This window comes from Candoia aspera, chromosome 13 (genome assembly GCF_035149785.1).
Source record: "Candoia aspera isolate rCanAsp1 chromosome 13, rCanAsp1.hap2, whole genome shotgun sequence".
In the NCBI taxonomy this organism is placed as follows: Eukaryota; Metazoa; Chordata; class Lepidosauria; order Squamata; family Boidae; genus Candoia; species Candoia aspera.
In genome coordinates this window covers 16,375,984-16,389,107 of record NC_086165.1, presented here as the reverse complement: position 1 = coordinate 16,389,107, position 13,124 = coordinate 16,375,984, and positions in this window count along the sequence as shown.

Below are 13,124 nucleotides of genomic sequence, written 5' to 3'. Positions count from 1 at the left end.
TGAGACCTGATTCTTCAGGGAGAAGAAGAAGTGGAATTTATATTTCTAAAAATGGAGAATTTAACAATATAGACACGTGGCATGACTAACCAAGTCAGGGGCCTCTTGTCCCCAGAGTAAAAAGACTCTTTAGGTTCTTTTATGTCTCCTATGCCCCTTTTTAAGCACTTTTCTTTTTAACTTTTTCTCTTTCTCTTGAATAGTTTCCAGCTGCCTGCCAAGCTGCTTGTCACAAGTCAAATGGATGAACAGCTTGTGGCCTCTAAGCTAGCAATGACTGGCTGTCAATGCAGAGGCATGGAACCACCCTACAGTTGCTAAGCGATCTCTTTGCCTCCATCCCAAACCTGAAAAATCAGTCCTTTGCTTCTCAAAGCACCGTGATGGAGATCATGGAGCACTGGGAAAAATATACCAGCACAGCTGTGCTATGAGAATGGAAAAAGTTTCAGTGTAGATTGTGCTTCAGTCAGGGTTGTTTCTTTTTAATCTGTTCAGTCGTGTCCGATTCTCGGAAACTGTCTGGACAAGTCCCTGCCACTTTCTTGGCAAGGTTTTTCAGAAGTGGTTTGCCATTGCCTCCTTCCCAGGGCTGAGAGAAAGTGATAGGCCCAAGGTCACCCAGCTGGCTTGGTGTCTAAAGCAGGACTAGAACTCACGGTCCCCCGGTTTGTAGCCTGGCGCCTTCACCACCACACCAAACTGGCTCTCAGTTAAAGTTAGCAGTGGAATTATCGTGTAAATAGTGGAAAGCCATGTTTTTGTGCTGTCTTTTTAAAAGATAGATTTTCACTGAAGAATGATGAATTGTCTCTGGATAACAAAAAAGCAATGCAGCTGTGAAGATGAATTAACGCTAGCTAAAGGGGACCTTTGAGTTTAGAGCAAATTTTAAACAGCACAGGGGAGTCGAAAGAGCTCACAGCTGCACAACGGGGAAACCGAGGAACTGACAAATGCCACGGGGTGGGGGGGGCAGTATGGCACTCCCTCATCCCTCTGAAAAAGTTGCTTCTCCCAAGTTAAAATCTTAACTTCAGTTAATGGTATTAAAAGGTAATTGATGCAAGCTGAGGGGCAGAGTTCCGGCATCAAATATAGCGGAAAGAGAAGGGAGGATATCTGAGCACGTGGAGAGCGGGCATCTGTATTTGGAATCCTCTTGTCTGGGGCTGTTCAGACTTGGCTTTCTAGGGCTGCACACGCTTGCACCGCTGTGTTATACACGGAAGTGTTTTCATTTGCAGCAGAGGCATTCTGCCTTTCCTTGGAGGAAGTTCTTCAATAGGTGTGCATCTATTAAGGAGAAGGTTATGAATCACATTTCATAATGGAGTATGGGCAGGGTGACCGAGAGATCGAAAGCCTTCCCAAAGGGAAACTTAAGGAGGTTGGAGGGGGAGGCAACTATTCCGGGGGCAACTCTGCTTGTATGTTGGCGCATTCCATGTGCGGGCTTCTCTGTGCATGTGCATAAACCTCCTTGGGGTTAGGGCAGCACTGGACTGCCACTCCATAATTCCCAGGAAATCTGAAAAAAGAATACCGAAAGGAGATTTCTGGTGGGGCAGAAGACGAGCTGTTGCCCTCTCACCGAATCTCCAGCCTCTTGATTCTGACCCACACTCCTGACTTGAGCCAAAGCAAACTGGGTTGCAGAAATGCAGAGTTTTCTCCTCCTCTTGAAACAAAGTGCATTTTTCAGATTCAAAACGGCATCCACCATTTCCTAGAGATTAGCAAAGTCTTTGTTTTGGTTTTTAAAATGTTAAAAGTGTAATTCTTAGCATTCTTACTGTTTTTCCTCTTTTCTTTTATGACAGATGGTTCTACGGTTGATCGTTTTGTCCAACTTCTTCCATTGAAAATGCTTTTTATCGTTTGTTTTATTTGTGTTAATCAGGGTCCCTTGGGGAGGAAGGGAGGTATAATCTGTACAGCAATATGGAAATGTTATGCAAATCTCTCTCCTTCTCTCTCCTTCTCTCTCCTTTGATTGGTGACCAATGGCAAAGTCGCCTATTATACTGTATTTCTAAAACCAAACTCACAAGTGCAACGGGGGTGCAATCATTTGGAACTGTGTGTCTCATCGTAATTCCAAAGACCCAATGCTGACCCCACATTTCTATCCACTCGCCAAGTTATCCTCCCCACTCAAAATCTACAAAATTGTTTGCTTCCTCTAAATTGCTTGTTCCCAGTTCATGCAAACCAAGTGCCAAGTTTTGGGACGAGTCCACCAGAAAATGTTCTCCCTGCCCAGCTGAGGGCTTCAGGCTGTCACTCTTAGAATGCATCTCTTGTAGAACAAGATCCAGAGAGGTTTCCTTTCTCCTCTCCTCTCTGTCCTGCTGACCCCTTTTATTGTTAACAGCCATCCCTGGGCTCAGAAGCTGAGCAGAACTGGACTTGGTTGGTATTTAAGTGGGAGACCACAGGGAAATGGAAGCTAGGCTCAGGATTTGGAGAAGTATATTGGAAGAAAGCAATGGCAAACCATATTGTTGGCAAGAAAAATACATGGATGGGTTTGTGTAGGAAACAGAGCTGAGCTTGACTTTGAAGATAATTTTTTTTTTAAAACCTGTGTTCTGGGTTTGGACATCAATGTATTTACAGGTATTCCTCACTTAATGACCACAATTGGGACCAGAACTTTGGTTGCTAAGTGAAGCAGCTGTTTAGCAAATACCACCGATTTTATGACATTTTTTATGGTGGTTATTAAGCGAATCACCACAGGCATTAAGCAAACCACATGGTTGTTAAGCAAATCATGCAGTTCCCCATTGATTTTGCTTGCCAGAAGCTGGCCAGGAAGGTTAAAAATGGCAATCATGTGACCACAGGACACTGAGGTGGTCATAAATGCAAACCAGTTGCCAAGCACCCAAATCATGATCATATGACCACAGGGATGTTGTGATGGTCGTAAGTGTGAAGACCAGTCATAAGTCAGCTTTTTCAGCACTGTTGTAAGTCTGAACTGTCACTAAACAAATGGTCAGTAAGCAAGGACTACATGTATTTTTATGGGGTTCTGAGATGCTTCCATCCCAAATAACTCTGAGCAGGGTACATCCCAACCTCTGTACATCACGTTAACAAAAGTATAATAAACACAAGCGTATCAATCCTATTAAAATTCCCAGTGTTGGATATATTCAACACTGGGAACATTAATCAAAGGAATCAATCCAGTTAAGGCTAGGAAAGAAATCTTTCACTGCTAGAAGGGACAGGCTCACAGTGTTCTAAGCCCCCCAAAGCTGGATGGAAAAACCAAGTTTTAACGGCCTTCTGTAAATCCAGGATGGAAGGGGCCTTGGGATATCAGGGGGAATGCTGTTCCATAGAAAGGGAAAGAGACCAAGAGGTCTCCTTTCTGTGGTCACTGGAGATGACAGTCCCTGTGCAAAGGGGCATCAAGGGAGCACACTCTACCTGATCTTATTGGATAAGTCAAAAAAATAAAAAGTCAAAAGGGGGGGAAAAAAGGAGACACAGAAAAAGAAAAATATCTAAAGAAGTGACTTCTGATCTTCTTTGCAGCAGTTCCAGACATGGTTATTACCGTTCTGCCCTCCCAAATATTGGATCATGGTTCCCTTCTTCCCATGAACAACCCTTTTTAATCAGTAAATCCCAAAATCACCAATTCATTTTTCTGATCTTATTGGATAAGGAGATACTATTAGAATCTCACAGTTCCTGAGCCATGAAGGGCTTTGAAGGGGACAACCAGCACCTCGGATTGTCCTCAAAGCCAACTGGCAACCAGTGACACAGACTACTGGTCTGATATGGGAAATCCCATACTCCTGTAACGGCTCAGAGTGCCAGATTTTGGACCAGCTGTTGCACCTCGCAGCTCCACCTTTGTTCATTTTTGCCACAGCAACGTCATTGCTGTCTCGGCAGAATGAGGAGGGATGATAAATTCGTCGGTTGGCAGGGCTTCATTAATAAGTAATCCAAAGCATTTATAAATAAAAAGAGGCATTTGGACTATTCCCCATTCTCTGAGTTATGAGCAGAGCAATTAAGGAGAAAGGCTTAAAATGAGCTGAATCTACTGAATCAAAGGTGCTGCAGGAAAAAAAAATGCTACTAGGAATTTGATGCATCCAGATTGTTGCAAAGGTTTGGCCTTCTGCAGCATGCCAGTGAAGGCTGTGTGGACAATCATTTATTCATAAAAATAGGCACATTAAGATGCAGCCATGAGAGATGGCAGGGTTGAATAGATTCTGCACTAACTATTGTTCTCTCCAGTGGGGCTTCCTGATCAAAAGATATTGGCTGGGTTCATGTAGTGTCCAGGACCAGATTAGACAATGATCTAATGGTTGCCTTCATAGCTGTTAATGTGGATTAACTTTATGTCAGGTTTTCTGTGGCATAGCATAGTATATGAACCATTCCTCTTGGTTAATTTATGGTTCAGTGAATTGTGTTCATGTAGAAACCGGATAAAATCAGTAAACAGATTAAGAGTGTTGTTTGAATGTAATTACTTAATAAGCCTGGGACAGAAATGCCTTTTACATTAATAATGCATTTTTGTCTGTTTTTGCACTTTCAAATCAACACTCCAATGAAGACTCAGCTTCTGACTCATATTTCCCTGAATTCTACCATTTTTTAAAAAATGAATATCAGGGAAAAGTCTGAGCAAGAAATGCTCAGCAACCATTATGTTTTCCCAACGTCAAGCTAATATGGAAAAAGAGAAAGCTGAAAGAAAGTGAAGTTAACAGATTTGCCCACCGGGAAATTGAGTAGGAATGAAATCCTGCCTGTGGCTGTACTTTCAGGGCCTTTGGATGATCAGCCGAGTCAACTCTTGGACGACTGCACGTTGTCAGCCCCGTATTAAGATCTTCTCGCTGACTGAAGCCTAAGAATATTGACAGTCATTTACTAGTTGTGAAAGACTGTGGACAGGCTAAGAAAGGAATAGAAGGAAGATTAGACTTAAACTATCAAGAGACAGAAGGGAAGTACGTTGGCAGCTAATCTCATAAATTGCAACTCAGATGAGGTGGAGAAAAGTCTGGGGAAAAGCATTTCAAGTCACTCAAAGGGACTCCACCATAATGAACTCATGGTCTATGAGGCTGGGAAATTCCTCTTCAGTTTCCAAGATTTTATGTTTATCCCAGAGTAAGATTAAAAATGAGATTTTGGTAACACCGAAAGATTGAACAACAGAGAAGGAGTCAGGCAGGGCTGCATATTATCACATTCAGTATCTGTTTAATCTATACAATAAATACATTACATGTGCTCCAGGAGTGGAAGAACTGATGGATGGTGCCAAAATTGGTGGAAGGAACGTCAGTAATCTAAGATATGTGGATGACACAGAATTGGTTGCAGAAACTGAATATGACCTAAGAGTGATACTTGTAAAAGTAAAACAGGAGAATTACAAGGCTGGGCTTTCTTTGAACATGGATAAATATCCACTGGAAAACTAGAGGAATGTAAGATAAACAATGGGATGATAGAAGCGATTGACAGTTTCTATTTTCTAGGCTCCAGAATTGATAAAGATTGTAGGTGTATAAAAGAAATTCAGAGAAGTATAATGATGAGAAATAAGGCATTGGGGGGTTATATATAAACTCATGAAATATCATGCCATTTCCATTAAGATGAAGGTCAGAATGGTCCACTCCCTGGTCTTTACTGTTATTTAAGGGAGTGAGAGGAACAAGACTGATCCCTCTGAACTATGGTGCTGGAGAAAGCAGCTTTCCATTCCTTAGATAGCCAGGAGGACCAACTGTTCCATACTTGTTGTTTATTCATTTAGTCACTTCCGACTCTTCGTGACTTCATGGACCAGCCCACGCCAGAGCTTCCTGTCAGTTGTCAACACCCCCAGCTCCCCCAGGGACAAGTCCGTCACCTCTACAATATCATCCATCCACCTTGCCCTTGGTCGGCCCCTCTTCCTTTTGCCTTCCACTCTCCCTAGCATCAGCATCTTCTCCAGGGTGTCCTGTCTTCTCATAATGTGGCCAAAGTATTTCAGTTTTGCCTTTAATATCATTCCCTCAAGTGAGCAGTCTGGCTTGATTTCCTGGAGGATGGACTGGTTTGATCTTCTTACAGTCCAAGGCACTCTCAGAATTTTCCTCCAACACCACAGTTCAAGAGCATCTATCTTCCTTCTCTCAGCTTTCCTTATGGTCCAGGTCTCGCAGCCATATGCTACTATGGGGAACACCATTGCTTTAACTATGCAAACCTTTGTTGTCAGTGTGATGTCTCTGCTCTTAACTATTTTATCAAGATTTGTCATTGCTCTTCTCCCAAGGATTAAACGTCTTCTGATTTCCTGACTGCAGTCAGCATCTGCAGTAATCTTCGCACCTAGAAATACAAAGTCTTTCACTGCTTCTACGTTTTCTCCCTCTATTTGCCAGTTATCAATCAAGCTGGTTGCCATAATCTTGGTTTTTTTGAGGTTTAGCTGCAAGCCAGCTTTTGCACTTTCTTCTTGCACCTTCATCATAAGGCTCCTCAGTTCCTCTTCGCTTTCAGCCATCAAAGTGGTATCGTCTGCATATCTGAGATTGTTAATGTTTCTTCCAGCAATTTTAACTCCAGCCTTGGATTCCTCAAGCCCAGCATGATGTGTTCTGCGTACAAGTTGAATAGGTAGGGTGAGAGTATACAGCCCTGCCGTACTCCTTTCCCAATCTTAAACCAGTCCGTTGTTCCGTGGTCTGTTCTTACCATTGCTACTTGGTCGTTATACAGATTCTTCAGGAGGCATACAAGATGACTTGGTATCCCCGTACTGCTAAGAACTTGCCACAATTTGTTATGGTCCACACAGTCAAAGGCTTTAGAATAGTCAATAAAACAGAAATAAATGTTTTTCTGAAACTCCCTGGCTTTTTCCATTATCCAGCGGATATTGGCCATTTGGTCCCTAGTTCCTCTGCCTTTTCTAAACCCAGCTTGTACATCTGGCAATTCTCGCTCCATGAATTGCTGAAGTCTACCTTGCAGGACCTTGAGCATTACCTTACTGGCATGTGAAATGAGTGCCACTGTTCGATAGTTTGAACATTCTTTAGTGTTTCCCTTTTTTGGTATGGGGATATAAGTTGATTTTTTCCAGTCTGATGGCCATTCTTGTGTTTTCCAAATTTGCTGCCATATAGCATGCATTACCTTGACAGCATTATCTTGTTCCATACTAGAGGAAATCAAATCTGAATGCTCATTGGAAGCAAGGATTGTGGGGAAAAAAAACTTTGAACACATTCTGCGGGCTTATGCATCTATGGAAAAGATTATTGTGCTGAGCAAGGAAGACAGAAGGAGAAGAAAAGACTAAAGGTGCATGAGGTGGCTACATGAAGGACTGGAAGCCACAGGGATGTGCCTGCAAAAATTGTGTAATGAGGTAAGAGACAGGACACTTGGGAGAGCTTTTATCACTGGAAATTGCAGGGCTACTTGCGGGACCACCAGTCTCTGTGTGCTTGGTCACTGAGGTCAGCTAGAGTGGGGACACTCCAGGTCCTGTTAATTAAGCAGTGTCACCGTGCAGGACCCAGGAAATATTCCGTCTCAGTAATGGCCCCTACCCAATGGAATGATACTCCCCCCCCCCCAAGATCAATACTGCTCCCACCCTTTTGACTTTCCACAGATTGTTAATAATCTAGATGTTCTCCAGGACTTCGGCTACGAAGGTGGTAGAGCCACCTTGGGTTTTGGTTCTGTCTTCCAGTTGGCTGAATTCTTTTTCCTTGATTTACCTGGCTTTCTCTTCAATTTTTTTATTGTAAGCCACCCAGAGTCACTGTGGGGTCAGCTGGCCTTGGAAACAGAAATAATAGTTAAATAAAATAAAATTGGCTGCAACTCAATGGCTTCCTTGATCTTGCCCAGCTGCGTGGAGCTTGACCCTGGACTCCAAACCCTCCTCTGCCTTTCTCTTACCTCTGTCTAGTATCCGCATTTAGAGGGCAAAAAAATGTCATGAACTTTTCAGATTAGGCTGTTCTGTAAGAATTAAGTATGCCAGGGTGGGAAAAGAAGTGTATGAGGTTTTCTTGATAACAAGAACTACAACTCCCCGAATGACAATCTGGTGGAAATGTGGTTCAGCAATCCCTAATTTTTTTTCTCATCCGAGCAAATCCATTAAAGGAACGACAGTTTTTATTAGTAATAGCAGTAGTAGTAGTGGTACTTTGTTTTTTTTTTTAAAAGAGAACCCAAATAATCCTGATCACAGCGTAATGATGTTGCAAACAATTTTTCATCTTTCAGAGTTGTACAAATATTGACAAGTGTCTACTTTGAATTTAGAATGCCAAAGGAGGAAGGATGTAACCGGTGGATGCTTTGATTGGCGGCACTTAGCCCCATGTTTTTTGCTCATCTACCACAACGAGAGAGTCACTTTGCAAGTTTTCTGGCAAACGAGTGCTGTAATTCCCACACAGCCCAAGCAGGATAAGTGCAGCTGACCCATGCCAGCTGTGCCCGGTGGATTTATTACAGGCTACAAATCCTGCATTGGCTGCAATGGCAGGAGAATGTGATTGAGGGGAGAGGTGGCTCACGGCTGCTGCCTTTCGCTTCCTCAACAGAATTGCTTTTGACAATGCCTGCATGTGTTAAGGGTGAGAAATGAAGATGTCAAGACTCAGGGAAGTGCACAGCCAAGAACAAACCTGGCCAGATTGCTAAGCCCATAGATGCTCTCCTTTTTCAACAGTTGGATATATTTATTTTTGCCCTCAAAGCCTGGGAAATTTACGAGCACCAAGCAACAAGGAACAAGCATGACAAGAATGCCTGAGGCCGTGCTTGGGGAGATAGTCTAGACCAGTGTTTCTCAACCTTGGCGACTTTAAGATGTGTGGACTTCAACTCCCAGAATTCCCCAGCCAGGGAATTCTGGGAGTTGAATCCACACATCTTAAGGTGGCCAAGGTTGAGAAACACTGGTCTAGAATGTCAAAGAAATAGATCTTTTAGGACTTCAGCTTTGCCTTTCCAGACAAAATCATGTCTTCTTTCACAAGGGATTTACCTTTTTTTTTAAATAAGGGAAGAAGTATTACCCCAAAACTGGCTTCATACATTGCACTGAACTATCATGTCTTTTCTTTTGCTTTGAGTCAGTTGGCTGTGCAAACTCAGTTACTGGGGTTTGCAAACTGAGGCTTACAGCTTAGCTTCTTAGATGAATTCAGCCCAATCACTTTGTTAATGTAGTTTTTATGGATTAAGTGTGTGGTGGAGCCAACTGAGGTTATTCAATAAAACATCCTGAAACAAACAGGGCCGTAGCACAAATCACAGATGCCCAGCCCAAGCCCCAGGGATGTCATGCACATCATGCCATCATTGCACAAATGATGCAATGATTTGTGACATTTGCACAATGACATCATGATGTGCATGACATCACCCATCTCTCTTGCAGAGGCCCATAATCATATTGCATAAACTGAACCTATACCCCTAGGGATAGCTTAAACTGAAAATGTTCTTTCAAAAGCAAGTACGGTAGACGGTTGATGATTAAAATTAACCAAGCACAACAATTAGCTTAGATCTTTTATTAATCTTAAACCCCAATAGGAATATTTTTGCTATCTTATGGCTTCCTGTAATCTTTAAGTGATGAGATTAAAGTAATGATTATGACATCTGCAACTCATCATAAATTTGAATAATGGAACCTAAATAATAATGAGCTCTCATCAAGCGAAATATCATTAAGCATTAAGCATGAGTTAGTGGATTATTTTCAATATATCTGAAGTACATTGGGCCATTATTTGGGATGTGGGGAGAGAAGGGGGAAAGAAAGAAGAAACAGGAAATTATACCTGCTCCCAATAATAGCAAGTACCGCATAGTTAAACTAGAATACCTGACTTCAAAGGCATCTATACCATGATTTTTTTATTTTTGTCAAAATATTAATATTTATTACTCTAAAAGAGAAAAAAGATACACTGTGAAAAAGTCCAAAGCAATATATACACACACAAACAAAAATAAACAGGAAAGGATCTTGGTTTGTTTGTTTTTTTTAGTGACGGATGCTTAATTTATGCCACCACAATATTCCAAGTGTACTTTCAGAACAAGAACACACTTTGATGGAGTTCAGAAATGGTAGGAAGTTCTTCTGTGATTTCTTCAGTTGTGGCAAAGCATGTGATGCTAATCCAACTATTCTTGTATGTAGATCTTTATGCCTTAAGAGAGTGCCATCCAGAGGCATGGACTTCACTTCCCAGAATTATCAGCAATACCTTCTTAGTTCAGAATTCCAGGAGATATCCAGGTTGGGGAAGTCTGGCAAACTTGTTTGAATCCAGACACTGCAGGTTGTTCAATAAACCATTGTTAAAACAAGATATGATTTAGTGCAGCATGGAGCCAGCCTTTGCTTCTCTGAAATAATTTTTTTTTAAAAAGTTTAAAATCAGGATCCAGGAGGGTTTTTCGGCTTTTTTTTTTAGTTTTGGAATCTCACCACCTCTCAATAATCTGGGAAAATGCTCATGTACTGAAGGATGCTTGCATCAGAGACATGGCTCACATCCAAGGAAAATTAGGACAGGTTTATTAATGTATTTAATGTAATTTATTCCTAATTTAATGTAATGTGCTTTATATGTCTGAAATACGTTCTGTATTAGGGAAGGAGATCATGTGGCTCTCCAGAAGTTGATGAATTACAATTCCCAGAAGCCCCAACTAGCATGACCAAGAGAGATGGAAGCTGGGAGCTGTGGTTCAGCTACAATTTTGCCATCTGAACATTGCTTTTTGCTGCTGACCTTCACAGCTTTTCCAAACACAGGATTTTCCAGCTGTTCTTGGCCTACAATTCTTATCCAACTTAATCATCAGCCATATAAATTGGGGAAGATGAAAATTGTAATCCAGCATCCCATCTGCCATGGGGTCATCCTCTCTCCAGCCTGCTACAGCCTCCTTGGTTCCCCAAATTTCCAATCAATCCCAAGAGAAAACATCAGGAGAAAACTTCCATGCAGGTTTGAATGGGCAATCAGGAGGCCGGTATGGTGGCATTTATTCTGTGATGAGGTGTAATGGACTGGGAGAATGACCTTGGAAGATGGGGGGGAAGAGATGTGCCTAAGGAATGATCAGATAAAAGGGGGAGGAGCCTGCAAGTGGGTAACGGGCAGAGAAAGAAATTTAGAAAGGATTCACCCTAACTACTCAGGCAGTAAATAGGGAGGGCAGGTGATCTGTACTTTCAGACTTGCAAGATTCTGTTAATGTAGCCTAACTAACTGCTCACCTAGCAGTTCGAAAACATGCAAATGTGAGTAGATCAATAGGTACCGCTTCGGCGGGAAGGTAACGGCGTTCCGTGTCGTCATGCTGGCCACATGACCCGGAAGTGTCTATGACAACGCCGGCTCCATGGCTTAGAAACGGAGATGAGCACCGCCCCCTAGAGTTGGATTCGACTGGACTTTACGTCAAGGGAAACCTTTACCTTTACCTTTTTAGCCTAACTATAAAGTAGAAGTACTGTAGGTCATCCGGTTGTGTTTCCTGTCTGGTTTACCTGGGAGGGCTGACATGAGGTGACCAATTCATACCCTCTCTTTCCTTGTATAATTCTTTTTCAGTCTTTCTTTAAAGAGGGCTAATATGGTACAGAGGTGAAAATACTGATCTAGGAGTGGGGAGACCCCGGTTCTGGTTCACCCTCAGCCACAGAAGCTCCCTTGGGGATTTTTAGCTAGTCACTTATTCTCACCCAAGTTACTTCATAGAGTTGCTATGAGGAAAAATAGGAGTGGGTACCAAGTACACTGCTTTCAACTCCTGTATAAAATGTGGGATATAAATCCAAGCAATATATAAAATCCCAAGCAAAGACCTCATTCTGATCCTCTGTAGCAATTTCTAGCATCAGCTAGCCAGTGCTGTGACACTGTGCAGCCTGTCCTTGTTACTGTGACTTCAACACAATGGTTGGACAATTACAGAAGACACAGTTAAGTTGTTCATGAATGCCATCAGGAATCATTTCAGCGCACAGGACGTTTTCAGCAAAAGTGCCACTGTTATTGCTCAGGAACTGGCCTGTCAGTAAGAATGGCTGGAGAATTTTTCTTTCCCCTGGAGTAATTTGGATAAACAGTCCATCCAATCACTCTCCCCAGATTTGACACAACATGCTGTGCCCAGTCCTATTCTTCAATTCTCCATTTCTGTTGTCCGTGCTTCAACACTCCCATCTCAAATATTCCCTATGCACATGCAGCATAGGAGAAGTTGCTCAGTCCAGGTTTCCCCTTAACGTGTAGGAAGTTCCCTTTTCCAGCACACCACAGTTCTTGTGGGAGGGGGTTTGACCAGTCAGTCTTCCACCTAAAGCCTTGGAAAAGTGCTGTGGATGATGAAAACTAGACCAAAGCATGAATTTGGGTTAGGAAATGTTCCCCCACCCAAGTCTTGCAGCCTTTAAGCACTGCATTTTCTTGCCATTTCATAAGGAGGGGTACCTTTCAAAGACTGCTGCTATAAAAAAATTCCCACCCATCATTTCCCAGTTCAACGCAGACCTGATATCATTGCAATACATCCTTCAATAGCCAACAAGGAAAATAGCCATGTGTTAACTCAATATGTCAACAAATGAAAGAGCAATACCAGAGATAAGGAACCAGTGGTCTCCCTGTGCTTTTAAACTAGGTTTCAGAAGCCCCAGCCTTTATGGGCGATGGTGAGGGATGCTGGGCACTGTAGTTCAGCAACCCCTGGAAAAACCATTTGCCTCTTTGCTCTAGGCCAAATCACACATTAAGAAGTTAATGCTGGCCCTTGGGTCTTTCTACAAGCATGACAGGCTAGAAACAAAAATGCCATGCAAGATAAAGTTCTAAAGAATTTGTCCAGCCTTCACTAAAACACATGCACACTCAGAAACCATACTTGAAGAAGCCAGCTAGCCTCAGGAATTGCAAAACAAGTAAACAGCGTCCCTTGTCACTTCTGAGTTTCCTTCCCCAACTAAGTGGTCTCTAGATGTGTCACTAAATGCAGCTAATTCTGTTACTGAAATTTAGAAAAGT